Source organism: Taudactylus pleione, unplaced genomic scaffold, assembly GCF_031769625.1.
Source record: "Taudactylus pleione unplaced genomic scaffold, aTauple2 ptg001045l, whole genome shotgun sequence".
Classification (NCBI taxonomy): domain Eukaryota; kingdom Metazoa; phylum Chordata; class Amphibia; order Anura; family Myobatrachidae; genus Taudactylus; species Taudactylus pleione.
Window position 1 is genome coordinate 583,670 of NW_028285446.1, and position 26,773 is coordinate 610,442.

At 47.7% G+C, this 26,773-nt stretch overlaps 1 long non-coding RNA gene across 1 annotated transcript in view; it reads left to right on the forward strand.

Moving 5' to 3' along the window:
* The window catches only part of LOC148453985 (uncharacterized), a 48,635-nt gene extending 25,722 nt beyond the window's left edge, over nucleotides 1–22,913 (forward strand). Inside the window, exons 2-4 of the long non-coding RNA XR_015874853.1 lie at nucleotides 14,129–14,234; nucleotides 22,005–22,064; nucleotides 22,721–22,913. This is a non-coding gene — a long non-coding RNA (uncharacterized LOC148453985). The remainder of the gene's footprint in view (nucleotides 1–14,128; nucleotides 14,235–22,004; nucleotides 22,065–22,720) is intronic.
* Nucleotides 22,914–26,773: the final 3,860 nt, after the last annotated feature.

A 26,773-nucleotide genomic window follows, 5' to 3' on the forward strand; every position in this document is an offset into this window, starting at 1 on the left:
TATACCCCAGCGTAAGGCAGGCCGATCACATTACTGCATATCATGTACAGATCAGAGCAGCTCTGTATAATATACCCCAGCGTAAGGCAGGCCTATCACATTACTGCATATCATTCATGTACAGATCAGGGCAGCTCTGTGTAATATACCCCAGTGTAAGGCAGGCCGATCACATTACTGCATATCATGTACAGATCAGAGCAGCTCTGTGTAATATGCCCCAGTGTAAGGCAGGCCGATCACATTACTGCATATCATGTACAGATCAGGGCAGCTCTGTGTAATATGCCCCAGTGTAAGGCAGGCCGATCACATTACTGCAGATCATTCATGTACAGATCAGGGCAGCTCTGTGTAATATACCCCAGCGTAAGGCTGGCCGTTCACATTACTACATATCATGTACAGATCAGGGCAGCAATGTGTAATATACCCCAGCGTAAGGCAGGCCGATCACATTACTGCAGATCATCATGTACAGATCAGGGCAGCTCTGTGTAATATACCCCAGTGTAAGGCAGGCCGATCACATTACTGCATATCATTCATGTACAGATCAGGGCAGCTCTGTGTAATATACCCCAGCTTAAGGCAGGCCGATCACATTACTGCATATCATGTACAGATCAGGGCAGCTCTGTGTAATATACCCCAGCGTAAGGCAGGCCGATCACATTACTGCATATCATGTACAGATCAGGGCAGCTCTGTGTAATATACACCAGCGTAAGGCAGGCCGATCACATTACTGCATATCATGTACAGATCAGGGCAGCTCTGTGTAATATACCCCAGCGTAAGGCAGGCCGATCACATTACTGCATATCATGTACAGATCAGAGCAGCTCTGTGTAATATACCCCAGCGTAAGGCAGGCCGATCACATTACTGCATATCATGTACAGATCAAGGCAGCTCTGTGTAATATACCCCAGAGTAAGGCAGGCCGATCACATTACTGCATATCATGTACAGATCAAGGCAGCTCTGTGTAATATGCCCCAGTGTAAGGCAGGCCGATCACATTACTGCAGATCATTCATGTACAGATCAGGGCAGCTCTGTGTAATATGCCCCAGTGTAAGGCAGGCCGATCACATTACTGCATATCATGTACAGATCAGGGCAGCTCTGTGTAATATACCCCAGTGTAAGGCAGGCCGATCACATTACTGCATATCATGTACAGGTCAGGGCAGCTCTGTGTAATATACCCCAGTGTAAGGCAGGCCGATCACATTACTGCATATCATGTACAGGTCAGGGCAGCTCTGTGTAATATACCCCAGCGTAAGGCAGGCCGATCACATTACTGCAGATCATGTACAGATCAGGGCAGCTCTGTGTAATATACCCCAGCGTAAGGAAGGCCGATCACATTACTGCATATCATATACAGATCAGGGCAGCTCTGTGTAATATGCCCCAGCGTAAGGCATGCCGATCACATTACTGCATATCATGTAAAGATCAGGGCAGCTCTGTGTAATATACCCCAGCGCAAGGCAGGCCGATCACATTACTGCATATCATTCATGTACAGATCAGGGCAGCTCTGTGTAATATACCCCAGTGTAAGGCATGCTGATCACATTACTGCATATCATTCATGTACAGATCAGAGCAGCTCTGTGTAATATACCCCAGTGTAAGGCAGGCCGATCACATTACTGCATAATATGTACAGGTCAGGGCAGCTCTGTGTAATATGCCCCAGCGTAAGGCAGGCAGATCACATTACTGCATATCATGTACAGATCAGGGCAGCTCTGTGTAATATGCCCCAGCGTTAGGCAGGCCGATCACATTACTGCATATCATGTACAAATCAGGGCAGCTCTGTGTAATATGCCCCAGTGTAAGGCAGGCCGATCACATTACAGCATATCATGTACAGATCAGGGCAGCTCTGTGTAATATGCCCCAGTGTAAGGCAGGCCGATCACATTACTGCATATCATGTACAGATCAGGGCAGCTCTGTGTAATATGCCCCAGCTTAAGGCAGGCCGATCACATTACTGCATATCATGTACAGATCAGGGCAGCTCTGTGTAATATGCCCCAGCGTAAGGCAGGCCGATCACATTACTGCATATCATGTACAGATCAGGGCAGCTCTGTGTAATATACCCCAGCGTAAGGCAGGCCGATCACATTACTGCATATCATGTACAGATCAGGGCTGCTCTGTGTAATATACCCCAGCGTAAGGCAGGCCGATCACATTACTGCATATCATGTACAGATCAGGGCAGCTCTGTGTAGTATACCCCAGCGTAAGGCAGGCCGATCACATTACTGCATATCATGTACAGATCAGGGCAGCTCTGCGTAATATACCCCAGCGTAAGGCTCGCCGATCACATTACTGCATATCATGTACAGATCAGGGCAGCTCTGCGTAGTATACCCCAGCGTAAGGCAGGCCGATCACATTACTGCATATCATGTACAGATCAGGGCAGCTCTGTGTAATATACCCCAGTGTAAGGCAGGCCGATCACATTACTGCATATCATGTACAGATCAGGGCAGCTCTGTGTAATATACCCCAGTGTAAGGCAGGCCGATCACATAACTGCATATCATGTACAGATCAGGGCAGCTCTGTGTAATATACCCCAGCGTAAGGCAGGCCGATCACATTACTGCAGATCATTCATGTACAGATCAGGGCAGCTCGGTGTAATATACCCCAGCATAAGGCAGGCCGATCACGTTACTGCATATCATTCATGTACAGATCAGGGCAGCTCTGTGTAATATACCCCAGCGTAAGGCAGGCCGATCACATTACTGCATATCATGTACAGATCAGGGCAGCTCTGTGTAATATGCCCCAGCGTAAGGCAGGCCGATCACATTACTGCATATCATGTACAGATCAGGGCAGCTCTGTGTAATATGCCCCAGCGTAAGGCAGGCCGATCACATTACTGCATATCATGTACAGATCAGGGCAGCTCTGTGCAATATACCCCAGCGTAAGGCAGGCCGATCACATTACTGCATATCATGTACAGATCAGGGCAGCTCTGTGTAATATACCCCAGTGTAAGGCAGGCCGATCACATTACTGCATATCATGTACAGATCAGGGCAGCTCTGTGTAATATGCCCCAGCGTAAGGCAGGCCGATCACATTACTGCAGATCATTCATGTACAGTTCAGGGCAGCTCTGTGTAATATACCCCAGCGTAAGGCAGGCCGATCACATTACTGCATATCATGTACAGATCAGGGCAGCTCTGTGTAATATACCCCAGCGTAAGGAAGGGCGATCACATTACTGCATATCATATACAGATCAGGGCAGCTCTGTGTAATATGCCCCAGCGTAAGGCAGGCCGATCACATTACTGCGTATCATGTAAAGATCAGGGCAGCTCTGTGTAATATACCCCAGCGTAAGGCAGGCCGATCACATTACTGCATATCATTCATGTACAGATCAGGGCAGCTCTGTGTAATATACCCCAGTGTAAGGCTGGCCGATCACATTACTGCATATCATTCATGTACAGATCACGGCAGCTCTGTGTAATATACCCCAGTGTAAGGCAGGCCGATCACATTACTGCATATCATGTACAGATCAGGGCAGCTCTGTGTAATATGCCCCAGCGTAAGGCAGGCCGATCACATTACTGCATATCATTCATGTACAGATCAGAGCTGCTCTGTGTAATATACCCCAGTGTAAGGCAGGCCGATCACATTACTGCATATCATGTACAGATCAGGGCAGCTCTGTGTAATATACCCCAGTGTAAGGCAGGCCGATCACATTACTGCAGATCATTCATGTACAGATCAGGGCAGCTCTGTGTAATATGCCCCAGTGTAAGGCAGGCCGATCACATTACTGCATATCATGTACAGATCAGGGCAGCTCTGTGTAATATGCCCCAGCGTAAGGCAGGCCGATCACATTACTGCATATCATGTACAGATCAGGGCAGCTCTGTGTAATATGCCCCAGCGTAAGGCAGGCCGATCACATTACTGCATATCATGTACAGATCAGGGCAGCTCTGTGTAATATACCCCAGCGTAAGGCAGGCCGATCACATTACTGCATATCATGTACAGATCAGGGCAGCTCTGTGTAATATACCCCAGCGTAAGGCAGGCCGATCACATTACTGCATATCATGTACAGATCAGGGCAGCTCTGTGTAGTATACCCCAGCGTAAGGCAGGCCGATCACATTACTGCATATCATGTACAGATCAGGGCAGCTCTGTGTAGTATGCCCCAGCGTAAGGCAGGCCGATCACATTACTGCATATCATGTACAGATCAGGGCAGCTCTGTTTAATATACCCCAGCGTAAGGCAGGCCGATCACATTACTGCAGATCATTCATGTACAGATCAGGGCAGCTCTGTGTAATATACCCCAGCGTAAGGCAGGCCGATCACATTACTGCATATCATTCATGTACAGATCAGGGCAGCTCTGTGTAATATACCCCAGTGTAAGGCAGGCCGATCACATTACTGCATATCATGTACAGATCAGAGCAGCTCTGTGTAATATACCCCAGCGTAAGGCAGGCCGATCACAGTACTCTGTGTAATATACCCCAGCGTAAGACAGGCCGATTACATAACTGCATATCATGTACAGAGCAGCTCTGTGTAATATACCCCAGCGTAGGGCAGGCCGATCACATTACTCTGTGTAATATACCCCAGCGTAGCGCAGGCCGATCACATTACTCTGTGTAATATACCCCAGCGTAGGGCAGGCCGATCACATTACTCTGTGTAATATACCCCAGCGTAGGGCAGGCCGATCACATTACTCTGTGTAATATACCCCAGCGTAGGGCAGGCCGATCACATTACTCTGTGTAATATACCCCAGCGTAAGGCAGGCCGATCACATTACTCTGTGTAATATACCCCAGCGTAGGGCAGGCCGATCACATTACTCTGTGTAATATACCCCAGCGTAGGGCAGGCCGATCACATTACTCTGTGTAATATACCCCAGCGTAGGGCAGGCCGATCACATTACTCTGTGTAATATATCCCAGCGTAGGGCAGGCCGATCACATTACTCTGTGTAATATACCCCAGCGTAAGGCAGGCCGATCACATTACTCTGTGTAATATACCCCAGCGTAGGGTAGGCCGATCACATTACTCTGTGTAATATACCCCAGCGTAGGGCAGGGCGATCACATTACTCTGTGTAATATACCCCAGCGTAGGGCAGGCCGATCACATTACTCTGTGTAATATACCCCAGCGTAGGGCAGGCCGATCACATTACTCTGTGTAATATACCCCAGCGTAAGGCAGGCCTATCTCATTACTCTGTGTAATATACCCCAGCGTAGGGCAGCCCGATCACATTACTCTGTGTAATATACCCCAGCGTAGGGCAGCCCGATCACATTACTCTGTGTAATATACCCCAGCGTAGGGCAGGCCGATCACATTACTCTGTGTAATATACCCCAGCGTAGGGCAGGCCGATCACATTACTGCATATCATGTATAGATCAGAGCAGCTCTGTGTAGTATACCCCAGCGTAAGGCAGGCCGATCACATTACTGCATATCATGTACAGATCAGGGCAGCTCTGTGTAATATACCCCAGAGTAAGGCAGGCCTATCACATTACTGCATATCATGTACAGATCAGGGCAGCTCTGTGTAATATACCCCAGGGTAAGGCAGGCCGAGCACATTACTGCATATCATGTACAGATCAGGGCAGCTCTGTGTAATATGCCCCAGTGTAAGGCAGGCCGATCACATTACTGCATATCATGTACAGATCAGGGCAGCTCTGTGTAATATGCCCCAGCGTAAGGCAGGCCGATCACATTACTGCATATCATGTACAGATCAGAGCAGCTCTGTGTAATATACCCCAGCGTAAGGCAGGCCGATCACATTACTGCATATCATGTACAGATCAGGGCAGCTCTGTGTAATATACCCCAGCGTAAGGCAGGCCGATCACATTACTGCATATCATGTACAGATCAGGGCAGCTCTGTGTAGTATACCCCAGCGTAAGGCAGGCCGATCACATTACTGCATATCATGTACAGATCAGGGCAGCTCTGTGTAGTATACCCCAGCGTAAGGCAGGCCGATCACATTACTGCATATCATGTACAGATCAGGGCAGCTCTGTGTAATATACCCCAGTGTACGGCAGGCCGATCACATTACTGCAGATCATTCATATACAGATTAGGGCAGCTCTGTGTAGTATACCCCAGCGTAAGGCAGGCCGATCACATTACTGCATATCATGTACAGATCAGGGCAGCTCTGTGTAATATGCCCCAGCGTAAGGCAGGCCGATCACATTACTGCATATCATGCACAGATCAGGGCAGCTCTGTGTAATATACCCCAGTGTAAGGCAGGCCGATCACATTACTGGATATCATTCATGTACAGATCAGGGCAGCTCTGTGTAATATACCCCAGCGTAAGGCAGGCCGATCACATTACTGCATATCATGTACAGATCAGGGCAGCTCTGTGTAATATACCCCAGCGTAAGGCAGGCCGATCATATTACTGCATATCATGTACAGATCAGAGCAGCTCTGTGTAATATACCCCAGTGTAAGGCAGGCCGATCACATTACTGCATATCATGTACAGATCAGAGCAGCTCTGTGTAATATACCCCAGTGTAAGGCAGGCCGATCACATTACTGCATATCATGTACAGATCAGGGCAGCTCTGTGTAATATACCCCAGCATAAGGCAGACCGATCACATTACTGCATATCATGTACAGATCAGAGCAGCTCTGTGTAATATACCCCAGCGTAAGGCAGGCCGATCACATTACTCTGTGTAATATACCCCAGCGTAAGGCAGGTTGATCACATTACTGCAGATCATTCATGTACAGATCAGGGCAGCTCTGTGTAATATACCCCAGCGTAAGGCAGGCCGATCACATTACTCTGTGTAATATACCCCAGCGTAAGGCAGGCCGATTACATAACTGCATATCATGTACAGAGCAGCTCTGTGTAATATACCCCAGCGTAGGGCGGCCGATCACATTACTCTGTGTAATATACCCCAGCGTAGGGCAGGCCGATCACATTACTCTGTGTAATATACCCCAGCGTAGGGCAGGCCGATCACATTACTCTGTGTAATATACCCCAGCGTAGGGCAGGCCGATCATATTACTCTGTGTAGTATACCCCAGCGTAGGGCAGGCCGATCACATTACTCTGTGTAATATACCCCAGCGTAAGGCAAGCCGATCACATTACTCTGTGTAATATACCCCAGCGTAGGGCAGGCCGATCACATTACTCTGTGTAATATACCCCAGCGTAGGGCAGGCCGATCACATTACTCTGTGTAATATACCCCAGCGTAGGGCAGGCCGATCACATTACTCTGTGTAATATACCCCAGCGTAAGGCAGGCCGATCACATTACTCTGTGTAATATACCCCAGCGTAGGGCAGGCCGATCACATTACTCTGTGTAATATACCCCAGCGTAGGGCAGGCCGATCACATTACTCTGTGTAATATACCCCAGCGTAGGGCAGGCCGATCACATTACTCTGTGTAATATACCCCAGCGTAAGGCAGGCCGATCACATTACTCGGTGTAATATACCCCAGCGTAGGGCAGGCCGATCACATTACTCTGTGTAATATACCCCAGCGTAGGGCAGGCCGATCACATTACTCTGTGTAATATACCCCAGCGTAGGGCAGGCCGATCACATTACTCTGTGTAATATACCCCAGCGTAGGGCAGGCCGATCCCATTACTCTGTGTAATATACCCCAGCGTAAGGCAGGCCGATCACATTACTTTGTGTAATATACCCCTGCGTAGGGCAGGCCGATCCCATTACTCTGTGTAATATACCCCAGCGTAGGGCAGGCCGATCCCATTACTCTGTGTAATATACCCCAGCGTAGGGCAGGCCGATCACATTACTCTGTGTAATATACCCCAGCGTAGGGCAGGCCGATCACATTACTCTGTGTAATATACCCCAGCGTAGGGCAGGCCGATCACATTACTCTGTGTAATATACCCCAGCGTAGGGCAGGCCGATCACATTACTCTGTGTAATATACCCCAGCGTAGTGCAGGCCGATCACATTACTCTGTGTAATATACCCCAGCGTAGTGCAGGCCGATCACATTACTCTGTGTAATATACCCCAGCGTAGGGCAGGCCGATCACATTACTCTGTGTAATATACCCCAGCGTAGGGCAGGCCGATCACATTACTCTGTGTAATATACCCCAGCGTAGGGCAGGCCGATCACATTACTCTGTGTAATATAGCACAACGTAGGGCAGGCCGAGCACATTACTCTGTGTAATATACCCCAGCGTAGGGCAGGCCGATCACATTACTCTGTGTAATATACCCCAGCGTAGGGCAGGCCGATCACATTACTCTGTGTAATATACCCCAGCTTAGGGCAGGCCGATCACATTACTCTGTGTAATATACCCCAGCGTAGGGCAGGCCGATCACATTACTCTGTGTAATATACCCCAGCGTAGGGCAGGCCGATAACATTACTCTGTGTAATATACCCCAGCGTAGGGCAGGCCGATCACATTACTCTGTGTAATATACCCCAGCGTAGGGCAGGCCGATCACATTACTCTGTGTAATATACCCCAGCGTAGGGCAGGCCGATCACATTACTCTGTGTAATATACCCCAGCGTAGGGCAGGCCGATCACATTACTCTGTGTAATATACCCCAGCGTAGGGCAGGCCGATCACATTACTCTGTGTAATATACCCCAGCGTAGGGCAGGCCGATCACATTACTCTGTGTAATATACCCCAGCGTAGGGCAGGCCGATCACATTACTCTGTGTAATATACCCCAGCGTAGGGCAGGCCGATCACATTACTCTGTGTAATATACCCCAGCGTAGGGCAGGCCGATCACATTACTCTGTGTAATATACCCCAGCGTAGGGCAGGCCGATCACATTACTCTGTGTAAAATACCCCAGCGTAGGGCAGGCCGATCACATTACTCTGTGTAATATAGCACAACGTAGGGCAGGCCGATCACATTACTCTGTGTAATATACCCCAGCGTAGGGCAGGCCGATCACATTACTCTGTGTAATATACCCCAGCGTAGGGCAGGCCGATCACATTACTCTGTGTAATATACCCCAGCGTAGGGCAGGCCGATCACATTACTCTGTGTAATATACCCCAGCGTAGGGCAGGCCGATCACATTACTCTGTGTAATATACCCCAGCGTAGTGCAGGCCGATCACATTACTCTGTGTAATATACCCCAGCGTAGGGCAGGCCGATCACATTACTCTGTGTAATATACCCCAGCGTAGGGCAGGCCGATCACATTACTCTGTGTAATATACCCCAGCGTAGGGCAGGCCGATCACATTACTCTGTGTAATATACCCCAGCGTAGGGCAGGCCGATCACATTACTCTGTGTAATATACCCCAGCGTAGTGCAGGCCGATCACATTACTCTGTGTAATATACCCCAGTGTAGGGCAGGCCGATCACATTACTCTGTGTAATATACCCCAGCGTAGGGCAGGCCGATCACATTACTCTGTGTAATATACCCCAGCGTAGGGCAGGCCGATCACATTACTCTGTGTAATATAGCACAACGTAGGGCAGGCCGATCACATTACTCTGTGTAATATACCCCAGCGTAGGCCAGTAATATACCCCAGCGTAGGGCAGGCCGATCACATTACTCTGTGTAATATACCCCAGCGTAGGGCAGGCCGATCACATTACTCTGTGTAATATACCCCAGCGTAGGGCAGGCCGATCACATTACTCTGTGTAATATACCCCAGCGTAGGGCAGGCCGATCACATTACTCTGTGTAATATACCCCAGCGTAGGGCAGGCCGATCACATTACTCTGTGTAATATACCCCAGCGTAGGGCAGGCCGATCACATTACTCTGTGTAATATACCCCAGCGTAGGGCAGGCCGATCACATTACTCTGTGTAATGTACCCCAGCGTAGGGCAGGCCGATCACATTACTCTGTGTAATGTACCCCAGCGTAGGGCAGGCCGATCACATTACTCTGTGTAATGTACCCCAGCGTAGGGCAGGCCGATCACATTACTCTGTGTAATATACCCCAGCGTAGGGCAGGCCGATCACATTACTCTGTGTAATATACCCCAGCGTAGGGCATGCCGATCACATTACTCTGTGTAATATACCCCAGCGTAGGGCAGGCCGATCACATTACTCTGTGTAATATACCCCAGCGTAGGGCAGGCCGATCACATTACTCTGTGTAATATACCCCAGCGTAGGGCAGGCCGATCACATTACTCTGTGTAATATTCCCCAGCGTAGGGCAGGCCGATCACATTACTCTGTGTAATATACCCCAGCGTAGGGCAGGCCGATCACATTACTCTGTGTAATATACCCCAGCGTAGGGCAGGCCGATCACATTACTCTGTGTAATATACCCCAGCGTAGGGCAGGCCGATCACATTACTCTGTGTAATATACCCCAGCGTAGGGCAGGCCGATCACATTACTCTGTGTAATATACCCCAGCGTAGGGCAGGCCGATCACATTACTCTGTGTAATATACCCCAGCGTAGGGCAGGCCGATCACATTACTCTGTGTAATATACCCCAGCGTAGGGCAGGCCGATCACATTACTCTGTGTAGTATACCCCAGCGTAGGGCAGGCCGATCACATTACTCTGTGTAATATACCCCAGCGTAGGGCAGGCCGATCACATTACTCTGTGTAATATACCCCAGCGTAGTGCAGGCCGATCACATTACTCTGTGTAATATACCCCAGCGTAGGGCAGGCCGATCACATTACTCTGTGTAATATACCCCAGCGTAGGGCAGGCCGATCACATTACTCTGTGTAATATACCCCAGCGTAGGGCAGGCCGATCACATTACTCTGTGTAATATACCCCAGCGTAGGGCAGGCCGATCACATTACTCTGTGTAATATACCCCAGCGTAGGGCAGGCCGATCACATTACTCTGTGTAATATACCCCAGCGTAGGGCAGGCCGATCACATTACTCTGTGTAATATACCCCAGCGTAGGGCAGGCCGATCACATTACTCTGTGTAATATACCCCAGCGTAGGGCAGGCCGATCACATTACTCTGTGTAATATACCCCAGCGTAGGGCAGGCCGATCACATTACTCTGTGTAATATACCCCAGCGTAGGGCAGGCCGATCACATTACTCTGTGTAATATACCCCAGCGTAGGGCAGGCCGATCACATTACTCTGTGTAATATACCCCAGCGTAGGGCAGGCCGATCACATTACTCTGTGTAATATACCCCAGCGTAGGGCAGGCCGATCACATTACTCTGTGTAATATACCCCAGCGTAGGGCAGGCCGATCACATTACTCTGTGTAATATACCCCAGCGTAGGGCAGGCCGATCACATTACTCTGTGTAATATACCCCAGCGTAGGGCAGGCCGATCACATTACTCTGTGTAATATACCCCAGCGTAGGGCAGGCCGATCACATTACTCTGTGTAATATACCCCAGCGTAGGGCAGGCCGATCACATTACTCTGTGTAATATACCCCAGCGTAGGGCAGGCCGATCACATTACTCTGTGTAATATACCCCAGCGTAGGGCAGGCCGATCACATTACTCTGTGTAATATACCCCAGCGTAGGGCAGGCCGATCACATTACTCTGTGTAATATACCCCAGCGTAGGGCAGGCCGATCACATTACTCTGTGTAATATACCCCAGCGTAGGGCAGGCCGATCACATTACTCTGTGTAATATACCCCAGCGTAGGGCAGGCCGATCACATTACTCTGTGTAATATACCCCAGCGTAGGGCAGGCCGATCACATTACTCTGTGTAATATACCCCAGCGTAGGGCAGGCCGATCACATTACTCTGTGTAATATACCCCAGCGTAGGGCAGGCCGATCACATTACTCTGTGTAATATACCCCAGCGTAGGGCAGGCCGATCACATTACTCTGTGTAATATACCCCAGCGTAGGGCAGGCCGATCACATTACTCTGTGTAATATACCCCAGCGTAGGGCAGGCCGATCACATTACTCTGTGTAATATACCCCAGCGTAGGGCAGGCCGATCACATTACTCTGTGTAATATACCCCAGCGTAGGGCAGGCCGATCACATTACTCTGTGTAATATACCCCAGCGTAGGGCAGGCCGATCACATTACTCTGTGTAATATACCCCAGCGTAGGGCAGGCCGATCACATTACTCTGTGTAATATACCCCAGCGTAGGGCAGGCCGATCACATTACTCTGTGTAATATACCCCAGCGTAGGGCAGGCCGATCACATTACTCTGTGTAATATACCCCAGCGTAGGGCAGGCCGATCACATTACTCTGTGTAATATACCCCAGCGTAGGGCAGGCCGATCACATTACTCTGTGTAATATACCCCAGCGTAGGGCAGGCCGATCACATTACTCTGTGTAATATACCCCAGCGTAGGGCAGGCCGATCACATTACTCTGTGTAATATACCCCAGCGTAGGGCAGGCCGATCACATTACTCTGTGTAATATACCCCAGCGTAGGGCAGGCCGATCACATTACTCTGTGTAATATACCCCAGCGTAGGGCAGGCCGATCACATTACTCTGTGTAATATACCCCAGCGTAGGGCAGGCCGATCACATTACTCTGTGTAATATACCCCAGCGTAGGGCAGGCCGATCACATTACTCTGTGTAATATACCCCAGCGTAGGGCAGGCCGATCACATTACTCTGTGTAATATACCCCAGCGTAGGGCAGGCCGATCACATTACTCTGTGTAATATACCCCAGCGTAGGGCAGGCCGATCACATTACTCTGTGTAATATACCCCAGCGTAGGGCAGGCCGATCACATTACTCTGTGTAATATACCCCAGCGTAGGGCAGGCCGATCACATTACTCTGTGTAATATACCCCAGCGTAGGGCAGGCCGATCACATTACTCTGTGTAATATACCCCAGCGTAGGGCAGGCCGATCACATTACTCTGTGTAATATACCCCAGCGTAGGGCAGGCCGATCACATTACTCTGTGTAATATACCCCAGCGTAGGGCAGGCCGATCACATTACTCTGTGTAATATACCCCAGCGTAGGGCAGGCCGATCACATTACTCTGTGTAATATACCCCAGCGTAGGGCAGGCCGATCACATTACTCTGTGTAATATACCCCAGCGTAGGGCAGGCCGATCACATTACTCTGTGTAATATACCCCAGCGTAGGGCAGGCCGATCACATTACTCTGTGTAATATACCCCAGCGTAGGGCAGGCCGATCACATTACTCTGTGTAATATACCCCAGCGTAGGGCAGGCCGATCACATTACTCTGTGTAATATACCCCAGCGTAGGGCAGGCCGATCACATTACTCTGTGTAATATACCCCAGCGTAGGGCAGGCCGATCACATTACTCTGTGTAATATACCCCAGCGTAGGGCAGGCCGATCACATTACTCTGTGTAATATACCCCAGCGTAGGGCAGGCCGATCACATTACTCTGTGTAATATACCCCAGCGTAGGGCAGGCCGATCACATTACTCTGTGTAATATACCCCAGCGTAGGGCAGGCCGATCACATTACTCTGTGTAATATACCCCAGCGTAGGGCAGGCCGATCACATTACTCTGTGTAATATACCCCAGCGTAGGGCAGGCCGATCACATTACTCTGTGTAATATACCCCAGCGTAGGGCAGGCCGATCACATTACTCTGTGTAATATACCCCAGCGTAGGGCAGGCCGATCACATTACTCTGTGTAATATACCCCAGCGTAGGGCAGGCCGATCACATTACTCTGTGTAATATACCCCAGCGTAGGGCAGGCCGATCACATTACTCTGTGTAATATACCCCAGCGTAGGGCAGGCCGATCACATTACTCTGTGTAATATACCCCAGCGTAGGGCAGGCCGATCACATTACTCTGTGTAATATACCCCAGCGTAGGGCAGGCCGATCACATTACTCTGTGTAATATAGCACAACTTGCTGCACTTGGCCGCTGAGTCATTCTTGCTTCTATCTCTTTCCTGGGCTGCAGTCACTTGAAGCTCCCATAATAATGGGCAGAGATGTGGGAGAGTCTGGATGAAGAAACTAATTGCAGGGACGTAAGGAAAGTGAAAGTTCACAGTGATCTCATTAAGGTAATTAGTGTGATTAATTTGTCAAAGGACAATTTGAGACTGCCAGGTTAGAGCAATGAAAATGCAATAATAAAAATTGATGGCCAATAATCCGCGCACAGTGACTGTGCTATCCCAACTTTCTTCCTAGTTTTTCAATTGTAAGAAGTTAAGGAATGAATAAAATCTAAGTCATGATATTAGTATAAATATAAATCACACTAATGGAGGGATTGTTGGTTCAGGGCCTGTTTCAGCTGAAAGTATATAACGCCACCTTTATGTGTAAAAGGTTGAACTACACCAGAACGTAAAATTTTTGTTTTGGGTTAAAAAGGACAAGTATATCTCTTATCCAGTGTGTAGTCATTGGGTAGATACGTTCTCTAGCGCAGTGTATCAGGCAGCCCTCATCTTTCCTGCAGATTCTCCATCTTTGGCATATTGAGCAAATGCAATCTGTGGTTCTCACCTGGCGCCCGCTGATACGTCACATACACACAGTTTCCGGTATTACCTGACTAGCACAAGTAGCTTTTTGCGCCATACATTTTAAACCACAGATGTCAGGCAGATGACGCAGCTGTGAGTATAGACCTGCACACGCCGGGGCAACTGAAGGATGGGGATCTGTAGTACAAGTTGCAGATACACTTCCAGAGTGTGATGTCAGCATGGCATTGAGTGATGTCAGTATGGCAGTGTGATGTCAGCATGGCAGGGAGTGATGTCAGTATGGCAGAGTGTGATGTCAGCATGGCATTGAGTGATGTCAGTATGGCAGAGTGTGATGTCAGCATGGCAGGGAGTGATGTCAGTATGGCAGTGTGATGTCAGCATGACAGGGGGTGATGTCAGTATGGCAGAGTGTGATGTCAGCATGGCATTGAGTGATGTCAGTATGGCAGTGTGATGTCAGCATGGCAGGGAGTGATGTCAGTATGGCAGAGTGTGATGTCAGCATGGCATTGAGTGATGTCAGTATGGCAGAGTGTGATGTCAGCATGGCAGGGAGTGATGTCAGTATGGCAGAGTGTGATGTCAGCATGGCAGGGAGTGATGTCAGTATGGCAGTGTGATGTCAGCATGACAGGGGGTGATGTCAGTATGGCAGAGTGTGATGTCAGCATGGCATTGAGTGATGTCAGTATGGCAGTGTGATGTCAGCATGGCAGGGAGTGATGTCAGTATGGCAGTGTGATGTCAGCATGACAGGGGGTGATGTCAGTATGGCAGTGTGATGTCAGCATGGCATTGAGTGATGTCAGTATGGCAGTGTGATGTCAGCATGGCAGGGAGTGATGTCAGTATGGCAGAGTGTGATGTCAGCATGGCATTGAGTGATGTCAGTATGGCAGAGTGTGATGTCAGCATGACAGGGAGTGATGTCGGCATGGCAGGGAGTGATGTCGGCATGGCAGGGAGTGATGTCAGTAATTGCAGAGAGTGATGTTGTATAGTCTTTCAGATTTTGGTCTGTATTGTACACTAGCCATCACTGTGGGTTCTTGTTTTGTATGCTAGTACTATAATCTGTATCTGTGTTGTAGAGTCTGTGAGATTTTGGTCTGTACTGTATATTAGCCAAAACTTTGAAGCTTTTTGTATGCTAGAGTAGTGTTGGAAATGTACTTATTACAGTGTACTGTATAGTAGGACATCAGATTGGGGTCTGTACTGTATAGTAGCACATCAGATTGGGGTCTGTACTGTATAGTAGCACATCAGATTGGGGTCTGTACTGTATAGTAGCACATCAGATTGGGGTCTGTACTGTATAGTAGCACATCAGATTGGGGTCTGTACTGTATAGTACCACATCAGATTGGGGTCTGTACTGTATATTAGTCAAAACTTTGAAGCCTTTTGCATGCTAGAGTAGTGTTGAAAATGTACTTATTACAGTGTACTGTATAGTAGGACATCAGATTTGGGTCTGCACTGTATAGTAGGACATCAGATTGGGGTCTGTACTGTATAGTAGCACATCAGATTGGGGACAACACTGTATAGTAGCACATCAGATTGGGGTCTGCACTGTATAGTAGGACATCAGATTGGGGTCTATACTGTATAGTAGGACATCAGATTGGGGTCTGCACTGTATAGTAGCACATCAGATTGGGGTCTGTACTGTATAGTAGCACATCAGATTGGGGACAACACTGTATAGTAGGACATCAGATTGGGGTCTGCACTGTATAGTAGGACATCAGATTGGGGTCTGCACTGTATAGTAGGACATCAGATTGGGATCTGCACTGTATAGTAGCACATCAGATTGGGGTCTGTACTGTACAGTAGCACATCAGATTGGGGTCTGCACTGTATAGTAGTACATCAGATTGGGGTCTGTACTGTATAGTAGCACATCACATTGGGGTCTGTACTGTATAGTAGCACATAATATTGGGGTCTGTACTGTACAGTAGCACATCAGATTGGGGTCTGCACTGTATAGTAGGACATCAGATTGGGGTCTACACTGTATAGTAGGACATCAGATTGGGATCTGCACTGTATAGTAGCACATCAGATTGGGGTCTGCACTGTATAGTAGTACATCAGATTGGGGTCTGTACTGTATAGTAGCACATCACATTGGGGTCTGTACTGTATAGTAGCACATAATATTGGGGTCTGTACTGTACAGTAGCACATCAGATTGGGGTCTGCACTGTACAGTAGGACATCAGATTGGGGTCTGCACTGTATAGTAGCACATCAGATTGGGGACAGCACTGTATAGTAGCACATCAGATTGGGGTCTGCACTGTATAGTAGCACATCAGATTGGGGTCTGTACTGTATAGTAGCACATCAGATTGGGGTCTGTACTGTACAGTAGCACATCAGATTGGGGTCTATACTGTATAGTAGCACATCAGATTAGGGTCTGTACTGTATAGTAGCACATCAGATTGGGGTCTGTACTGTATAGTAGCACATCAGATTGGGGTCTGTACTGTATAGTAGCACATCACATTGGGGTCTGTACTGTATAGTAGCACATCACATTGGGGTCTGTACTGTATAGTAGCACATAATATTGGGGTCTGCACTGTATAGTAGGACATCAGATTGGGGTCTGCACTGTATAATAGGACATCAGATTGGGGTCTGCACTGTATAGTAGCACATCAGATTGGGGTCTGTACTGTATAGTAGCACATCAGATTGGGGACAACACTGTATAGTAGCACATCAGATTGGGGTCTGTACTGTATAGTAGCACATCAGATTGGGGACAACACTGTATAATAGCACATCAGATTGGGGACAACACTGTATAGTAGCACATCAGATTGGGGACAGCACTGTATAGTAGCACATCAGATTGGGGTCTGCACTGTATAGTAGCACATCAGATTGGGGTCTGCACTGTATAGTAGGATATCAGATTGGGGGTCTGTACTGTATAATAGCACATTAGATTGGGGACAGCACTGTATAGTAGCACATCAGATTGGGGTCTGTACTGTATAGTAGTACATCAGATTGGGGTCTGCACTGTATAGTAGGATATCAGATTGGGGGTCTGTACTGTATAATAGCACATTAGATTGGGATCTGCACTGTATAGTAGGATATCAGATTGGGGTCTGTACTGTATAATAGCACATTAGATTGGGGACAGCACTGTATAGTAGCACATCAGATTGGGGTCTGTACTGTATAGTAGCACATCAGATTGGGGTCTGCACTGTATAGTAGGACATCAGATTGGGGGTCTGTACTGTATATTATCACATTAGATTGGGGACAGCACTGTATAGTAGCACATCAGATTGGGGTCTGCACTGTATAGTAGGACATCAGATTGGGGACAGCACTGTATAGTAGCACATCAGATTGGGATCTATACTGTATAGTAGCACATCAGATTGGGGTCTGCACTGTATAGTAGCACATCAGATTGGGGTCTGTACTGTATAGTAGCACATCAGATTGGGGTCTGCACTGTATAGTAGCACATCAGATTGGGGTCTGCACTGTATAGTAGGACATCAGATTGGGGGTCTGTACTGTATATTAGCACATTAGATTGGGGACAGCACTGTATAGTAGCACATCAGATTGGGGTCTGCACTGTATAGTAGCACATCAGATTGGGGACAGCACTGTACAGTAGCACATCAGATTGGGGTCTGTACTGTATAGTAGAACATCAGATTGGGGTCTGTACTGTATAGTAGCACATAAGATTGGGGTCTGCACTGTACAGTAGGACATCAGATTGGGGTCTGCACTGTACAATAGGACATCAGATTGGGGTCTGCACTGTACAGTAGGACATCAGATTCGGGTCTGCACTGTACAGTAGGACATCAGATTGGGGTCTGTACTGTACAGTAGGACATCAGATTGGGGTCTGTACTGTACAGTAGCACATCAGATTGGGGTCTGTACTGTATAGTAGCACATCAGATTGGGGTCTGTACTGTATAGTAGCACATCAGATTGGGGTCTGTACTGTATAGTAGCACATCAGATTGGGGTCTGTACTGTATAGTAGCACATCAGATTGGGGTCTGCACTGTAGAGTAGCACATCAGATTGGGGACAGCACTGTATAGTAGCACATCAGATTGGGGTCTGTACTGTACAGTAGCACATCAGATTAGGGTCTGCACTGTATAGTAGCACATCAGATTGGGGTCTGTACTGTATAGTAGCACATCAGATTGGGGTCTATACTGTATAGTAGCACATCAGATTGGGGTCTGCACTGTATAGTAGTACATCAGATTGGGGTCTGTACTGTACAGTAGCACATCAGATTGGGGTCTGCACTGTATAGTAGCACATCAGATTGGGGTCTGCACTGTACAGTAGCACATCAGATTGGGGTCTGTACTGTATAGTAGCACATCAGATTGGGGTCTGTACTGTATAGTAAGACATCAGATTGGGGTCTGCACTGTATAGTAGCACATTAGATTGGGGTCTGCACTGTATAGTAGCACATCAGATTGGGGTCTGCACTGTATAGTAGCACATCAGATTGGGGTCTGCACTGTATAGTAGTACATCAGATTGGGGTCTGCACTGTACAGTAGCACATCAGATTGGGGTCTGCACTGTATAGTAGCACATCAGATTGGGGTCTGCACTGTACAGTAGCACATCAGATTGGGGTCTGCACTGTACAGTAGCACATCAGATTGGGGTCTGTACTGTATAGTAGCACATCAGATTGGGGTCTGTACTGTATAGTAGCACATCAGATTGGGGTCTGAACTGTATAGTAGCACATCAGATTGGGGTCTGCACTGTATAGTAGTACATCAGATTGGGGTCTGCACTGTATAGTAGTACATCAGATTGGGGTCTGCACTGTATAGTAGCACATCAGATTAGGGTCTGTACTGTATAGTAGCACATCAGATTGGGGTCTGCACTGTACAGTAGGACATCAGATTGGGGTCTGTACTGTACAGTAGCACATCAGATTGGGGTCTGCACTGTATAGTAGCACATCAGATTGGGGTCTGCACTGTACAGTAGCACATCAGATTGGGGTCTGTACTGTACAGTAGCACATCAGATTGGAGTCTGTACTGTATAGTAGCACATCAGATTGGGGTCTGTACTGTATAGTAGCACATCAGATTGGGGTCTGTACTGTATAGTAGCACATCAGATTGGGGTCTGCACTGTACAGTAGCACATCAGATTGGAGTCTGTACTGTACAGTAGCACATCAGATTGGGGTCTGTACTGTATAGTAGCACATCAGATTGGGGTCTGCACTGTATAGTAGCACATCAGATTGGGGTCTGCACTGTACAGTAGCACATCAGATTGGGGTCTGTACTGTACAGTAGCACATCAGATTGGGGTCTGTACTGTATAGTAGCACATCAGATTGGGGTCTGTACTGTATAGTAGCACATCAGATTGGGGTCTGTACTGTATAGTAGCACATCAGATTGGGGTCTGTACTGTATAGTAGTACATCAGATTGGGGTCTGCACTGTATAGTAGCACATCAGATTAGGGTCTGCACTGTATAGTAGTACATCAGATTGGGGTCTGTACTGTACAGTAGCACATCAGATTGGGGTCTGCACTGTATAGTAGCACATCAGATTGGGGTCTGCACTGTATAGTAGCACATCAGATTAGGGTCTGTACTGTATAGTAGCACATCAGATTGGGGTCTGCACTGTACAGTAGGACATCAGATTGGGGTCTGTACTGTACAGTAGCACATCAGATTGGGGTCTGCACTGTATAGTAGCACATCAGATTGGGGTCTGCACTGTATAGTAGCACATCAGATTGGGGTCTGCACTGTATAGTAGTACATCAGATTGGGGTCTGCACTGTATAGTAGCACATCAGATTGGGGTCTGTACTGTACAGTAGCACATCAGATTGGGGTCTGTACTGTACAGTAGCACATCAGATTGGGGTCTGTACTGTACAGTAGCACATCAGATTGGGGTCTGCACTGTATAGTAGCACATTAGATTGGGGTCTGCACTGTATAGTAGCACATCAGATTGGGGTCTGTACTGTACAGTAGCACATCAGATTGGGGTCTGTACTGTACAGTAGCACATCAGATTGGGGTCTGTACTGTACAGTAGCACATCAGATTGGGGTCTGCACTGTATAGTAGCACATCAGATTGGGGTCTGCACTGTATAGTAGCACATTAGATTGGGGTCTGTACTGTATAGTAGCACATTAGATTGGGGTCTGCACTGTATAGTAGTACATCAGATTGGGGTCTGCACTGTATAGTAGCACATCAGATTGGGGTCTGTACTGTACAGTAGCACATCAGATTGGGGTCTGTACTGTATAGTAGCACATCAGATTGGGGTCTGCACTGTATAGGAGGACATCAGATTGGGGTCTGTACTGTATAGTAGCACATCAGATTGGGGTCTGTACTGTATAGTAGCACATCAGATTGGGGTCTGCACTGTATAGTAGCACATCAGATTGGCGTCTGCACTGTATAGTAGCACATCAGATTGGGGTCTGTACTGTACAGTAGGACATCAGATTGGGGTCTGTACTGTACAGTAGCACATCAGATTGGCGTCTGTACTGTATAGTAGCACATCAGATTGGGGTCTGCACTGTATAGGAGGACATCAGATTGGGGTCTGTACTGTATAGTAGCACATCAGTTTGGGGTCTGTACTGTATAGTAGCACATCAGATTGGGGTCTGTACTGTATAGTAGCACATCAGATTGGGGTCTGTACTGTATAGTAAGACATCAGATTGGGGTCTGCACTGTATAGTAGCACATCAGATTGTGGTCTGTACTGTATAGTAGCACATCAGATTGGGGTCTGTACTGTATAGTAGCACATCAGATTGGCGTCTGTACTGTATAGTAGCACATCAGATTGGGGTCTGTACTGTACAGTAGCATATCAGATTGGGGTCTGCACTGTATAGTAGCACATCAGATTGGGGTCTGCACTGTACAGTAGCACATGAGATTGGCGTCTGTACTGTACAGTAGCACATCTGATTGGGGTCTGTACTGTACAGTAGCATATCAGATTGGGGTCTGTACTGTACAGTAGCAAATTAGATTCTTTGCACATCACATTGTCTTAGCCCGGGTGCGCTTCAGCAGTTCTGTTTGCTGTGCTATTAGATGAATAGTTTCATATTTGACTAATCAATTCTAAAGTGTTATTACCAGTAATAAAATGTTTTCTGAAACTTTGCAGAAATATTTTGCTCACCTCATTGCAATTAAATACGTTTACAGCCCAAGTTCTAGATGATAACATTATTTATTTTCTCCACACACAGACCTATCCGCCCCTTGCTGTGGGCTGAGTGTCAGGGTTCGTCCCCAGTCTGGCCATGCAGGTAGGTGTTCAGATTGGATGGAATTTGTGCCGAGCACGGGGATCACTTTGGTGTCGCTGGGACCCTGTGGTGTAGCTGGAAGATGACATCACACCCGGCAGCATGCTCTGTGCTTCCCGGTCACAGGTCCTTCCCCAACCTCTACCCTCACCTGATAACGCCCCATCAGCTGCAGGAGAGTCCCCCTGAAATCGGGACTGGATCACCTAATTGCTGGGAGGTGTGTTACCTGGTGGGGTCAGGACACACATTGGATGTATTGTGAGGAACCCAGGCCCTACACGTGGTAATCAGGGCGGCCTGTCTAACTCACTGCCAAATCTTCCGGTGTAGGGTTGGTTGGAGTGTCCATAGCTCATCGCCCTGAAGTTAATGTGTATATTACAGAACAATGAATTATAAGCTTGTCTAGCCATGAACAAGTTAACAAGTATATCTGACAGGTCTGTTTACGTTTTGATGTATCACATCCAATAGATTTTAATGGCACAGCAAACGAGAGCGAGAGACACATTTATATCGCACTTGTTGCTACATAAGTACTAAGTAATAGATATTTCAGAACTTTGAATGAATTATCTGAACAGCGTAAGATTTATATAGTGAGAACCCAGGGATTCAAGAGATTGTTTTAAACAGATTTTTCACCCTGACAGCTGCACAGCAAACAGCAGCAGATACAGCGTGGACAGATACATCATAAATACCAGCGTCTTCAGAGGCGCTGCTGTGACTGCGAGCGACCGACGGAACCCCAGCTCCAGGCTGCACGTTAAATTATGCAAAATAAAAAAACAAACCTCATAATGCTTCATCAAAGATGCATAAAACTGTCAGACCCAAATAAATCATCCCAATTAACTCGCTTTAGATTGGGATTGCGTTTATTAATTTAATCAGCCGCAGACTCACTCAGGGGCTCAGAGGTGTCGATTTGCTAGACTGGGAACACAATAAGGCAGGTTAACCCCATTTGTGCTGGCGGACGGTCTTGAGATCTGCATCAGAGCGGTGTCAGGCTGGTAGAGGCAATGGATGATTACCAGGGCTGTAAATACAGGTGCTGCCATCAAAAGGGGTATTGCCCCCTACTGGTTTGTGCTCTATGCCCAAATACTACCCTACAGATTGGTGGTTTTTATATATAGTAACACGTGGTATAGAAATGAGGACTCCAGACAGGCAGGTACTTGGTAAAGCAGTGGCTTCTAATGACAGCAGACACTGCACCATAGCATACATGAGCATAGACCTGGTTACACACAGGCACATAACAGAAATTAAGCAAATAAACCTAAAAGTAAATGTCTCAGCACTCCTTGTGCTAATATCTGTGGACCTTCCAGGTCCTTGCACCCTAATGCTAACCACCACCCCTGGCCTATCACCTGGCCAGCTTGTCTGGCATCAGGAGCAAGGAGCATCAGGTGTGAGAGATTTAAACCCTTCTTGTGCTCCAGTGATTATTCCAGCTGGGTCTGTGTAAATGTGAAAACCTGGGACTCCACACCTCCACTGTTAATGCAGAACGCACAGGTGTCACTCCAGCCTCCCTTGGAGGGAGCTGATTCCACCAGAATGTGGGCAATTCAGGAATGAGACAACCCCTCTCACCACAATATGCATATATACACTAATTTAACATGGATCCATTTCTAAACTGATCTGTGATACCTGTAGGTGTGTGACTAGTGACCCAACAGGATACATGCAGCCCGTCCATTATAGAAAAAAGCGTATCAGTTGTGTTACTTTTTTTTTTCTATACATATATATATATATATTCCTATATTGATGTCAAGAAGGAAGATGTATAAGCATGTGGGGTAATGAGTAATGAGGGCTGGGTGTCCGCTCCATGTGAAGTACAGGGCACAGTCATTGTAGCTCAGTTCAGGCTTTGCTCATCCTATCCGTAACAATCCAGCTGGTTTGCACCCCAGATGAGCATTGCAATCTCTTGTATGAAAAGGACAGATTTCCAAATGTGCCCTATCACCATCTCACATGCTTAATAAAATATCAGGGTTACAAAGTATTTTCTACAGTCAGCTGTGATCTACAGAATTCATTGGGCATCAGAAAAGTGATTGCACATATACGGTATACGGTGCATTACAGGACTGGGAGCTGGTGCTAATGCAGGACTATTGCTGTAGCAGCTGGATCTGTGCTCAGTGGCTGCAGGTTACACCCTTCATCTGGTTAGTGCACATATACAGTATACAGTGCATTACAGGACTGGGAGCTGGTACTAATGCAGGACTATTGCTGTAGCAGCTGGATCTGTGCTCAGTGGCTGCAGGTTACACCCTTCATCTGGTTAGTGCACATATACAGTATACGGTGCATTACAGGACTGGGAGCTGGTACTATTGCAGGACTATTGCTGTAGCAGCTGGATCTGTGCTCAGTCGCTGCAGGTTACACCCTTCATCTGGTTAGTGCACATATACAGCATACGGTGCATTACAGGACTGGGAGCTGGTACTAATGCAGGACTATTGCTGTAGCAGCTGGATCTGTGCTCAGTGGCTGCAGGTTGCACCATTCATCTGGTTAGTGCACATATACAGTATACGGTGCATTACAGGACTGGGAGCTGGTACTAATGCAGGACTATTGCTGTAGCATCTGGATCTGTGCTCAGTGGCTGCAGGTTGCACCCTTCATCTGGTTAGTGCACATATACAGTATACGGTGCATTACAGGACTGGGAGCTGGTGCTAATGCAGGACTATTGCTGTAGCAGCTGGATCTGTGCTCAGTGGCTGCAGGTTACACCCTTCATCTGGTTAGTGCACATATACAGTATACGGTGCATTACAGGACTGGGAGCTGGTGCTAATGCAGGACTATTGCTGTAGCAGCTGGATCTGTGCTCAGTGGTTGCAGGTTACACCCTTCATCTGGTTAGTGCACATATACAGTATACGGTACATTACAGGACTGGGAGCTGCTACTAATGCAGGACTATTACTGTAGCAGCTGGATCTGTGCTCAGTGGCTGCAGGTTACACCCTTCATCTGGTTAGTGCACATATACAGTATACAGTACATTACAGGACTGGGAGCTGGTACTAATGCAGGACTATTGCTGTAGCAGCTGGATCTGTGCTCAGTCGCTGCAGGTTACACCCTTCATCTGGTTAGTGCACATATACAGTATACGGTGCATTACAGGACTGGGAGCTGGTACTAATGCAGGACTATTGCTGTAGCAGCTGGATCTGTGCTCAGTGGCTGCAGGTTACACCCTTCATCTGGTTAGTGCACATATATGGTATACGGTGCATTACAGGACTGGGAGCTGGTGCTAATGCAGGACTATTGCTGTAGCAGCTGGATCTGTGCTCAGTGGCTGCAGGTTACACCCTTCATCTGGTTAGTGCACATATACAGTATACGGTACATTACAGGACTGGGAGCTGGTACTAATGCAGGACTATTACTGTAGCAGCTGGATCTGTGCTCTGTGGCTGCAGGTTACACCCTTCATCTGGTTAGTGCACATATACAGTATACGGTGCATTACAGGACTGGGAGCTGCTACTAATGCAGGACTATTGCTGTAGCAGCTGGATCTGTGCTCAGTGGCTGCAGGTTACACCCTTCATCTGGTTAGTGCACATATACAGTATACGGTACATTACAGGACTGGGAGCTGGTGCTAATGCAGGACTATTGCTGTAGCAGCTGGATCTGTGCTCAGTGGCTGCAGGTTACACCCTTCATCTGGTTAGTGCACATATACAGTATACGGTACATTACAGGACTGGGAGCTGGTACTAATGCAGGACTATTGCTGTAGCAGCTGGATCTGTGCTCAGTCGCTGCAGGTTACACCCTTCATCTGGCTAGTGCACATATACAGTATACGGTGCATTACAGGACTGGGAGCTGGTACTAATGCAGGACTATTGCTGTAGCAGCTGGATCTGTGCTCAGTGGCTGCAGGTTACACCCTTCATCTGGTTAGTGCACATATATGGTATACAGTGCATTACAGGACTGGGAGCTGGTGCTAATGCAGGACTATTGCTGTAGCAGCTGGATCTGTGCTCAGTGGCTGCAGGTTACACCATTCATCTGGTTAGTGCACATATACAGTATACGGTGCATTACAGGACTGGGAGCTGGTGCTAATGCAGGACTATTACTGTAGCAGCTGGATCTGTGCGCTGTGGCTGCAGGTTACACCCTTCATCTGGTTAGTGCACATATACAGTATACAGTGCATTACAGGACTGGGACCTGGTACTAATGCAGGACTATTGCTGTAGCAGCTGGATCTGTGCTCAGTGGCTGCAGGTTACACCCTTCATCTGGTTAGTGCACATATACAGTATACGGTGCATTACAGGACTGGGAGCAGGTGCTAATGCAGGACTATTGCTGTAGCAGCTGGATCTCTGCTCAGTGGCTGCAGGTTACACCCTTCATCTGGTTAGTGCACATATACAGTATACGGTGCATTACAGGACTGGGAGCTGGTGCTAATGCAGGACTATTGCTGTAGCAGCTGGATCTGTGCTCAGTGGCTGCAGGTTACATCCTTCATCTGGTTAGTGCACATATACGGTATACGGTGCATTACAGGACTGGGAGCTGGTGCTAATGCAGGACTATTGCTGTAGCAGCTGGATCTGTGCTCAGTGGCTGCAGGTTACACCCTTCATCTGGTTAGTGCACATATACAGTATACGGTA